Genomic DNA, 1,428 nt, shown 5'->3' on the forward strand with positions numbered 1-1,428 from the left:
AATAAATTAATTAATTAATAAAATTTATTTTTAAAAAAGAAAGAAAGAAAAAGAAAACAATACCATTTACAGTACCAGCAATAAGAATAAAATATCAGGAATAAATTTCACAGAAGAGCCTGGTTTGTACATGGAGAACTACAAAACAGTAGTTTAAGGTAGTTAAAGAAGATCTAAATCAATGGAAAGACATTGCACTCTCATGGATTGGAAAACAATATTAAGATGGCAGTACTCTCCAAATTGTTCTAAAGATTCAAAACAATCTCTATCAAAGTCTCAGGTGCCCCCACTTTTTTGCAGTAATTTAGAAGATGATTCTAAAACTCATATGGAAATGAATGAGACTCAGAATAGCCAAAAAGTCCTGAAAAAGATGAACAAAGTTGGAAGGCTTACACTTCTCTATTTTATTTATTTATTTTTTAAAAAATAAATTTATTTATTTATGGCTGAGCTGTGTCTTTGTTGTTGCACATAGTCTTTTTCTAGTTGCAGTGAGTGGGGCTACTCTTTGTTGTGGTGCACAGGCTTCTCATTCTGGTGGCTTCTCTTGTTGTGGCTGTAGGCATGCGGGCTTCAGTAGTTGTGGCACACGGGCTCAGTAGTTGTGGCACATGGGCTTAGTAGTTGTGGCACACGGGCTTAGTTGCTCCGTGGCATGTGGGATCTTCCCGGACAAGGGCTCAAACCTGTGTCCCCTGCACTGGCAGGTGGATTCTTAACCACTGTGCCACCAGGGAAGTCCCACTTCTCAATTTTAAAACTCACTGTAGAGCTACAGGAATCAAGAGAGTGTAGTACTGGCATAAGAATAGCTACATAGAGAAATAAAGTAGAACTGAGAGTCCAAGAATAAGCCCTTACATTTATGGTCAATTGAGAGACAAGATGACAAGACAATTCAAAGGGAAAGAATAGTGTTTTCAACAAATGGTGCTGGGATAGCTGGATATCCACATGCCAAAGTGAACTAGCTCACATCATATGGAAAAAAACTAACTCAGAATGGATCATATACCTAACTGTTGGAGCTAAAACTATAAACATTTAGAAGAAAACGTAGAATGAAATCTTCATGACCTTAAGCTAGATATGACCCCAGAAGCACAAGAAAACAAAGGGGGGGGAATAAATAAATTAGACATCATCAAAATTAAACACTTTGGGGATTCAAAGGGCACCAAGAATGTGAAACGACAACCATAGAATAGGAGAAGATAATTGCAAATTATATGTCTGATAAAGGACTGATTATATCCAGAATTTATAAAGAACTCTTACAACTTAACAATTTAAAAAATCCAATTTAAACTTCAGCACAGTACATTTTTCCAAAAAAACAAAAGATATACAAATGGCCAATAAGTACATGAAAAGTTGTTCAACATCATTAGCCTGTAGGGAAATGCAAGTCAAAACCACAAT

This window comes from Kogia breviceps, chromosome 2 (assembly GCF_026419965.1).
Source record: "Kogia breviceps isolate mKogBre1 chromosome 2, mKogBre1 haplotype 1, whole genome shotgun sequence".
Lineage (NCBI taxonomy): Eukaryota > Metazoa > Chordata > Mammalia > Artiodactyla > Physeteridae > Kogia > Kogia breviceps.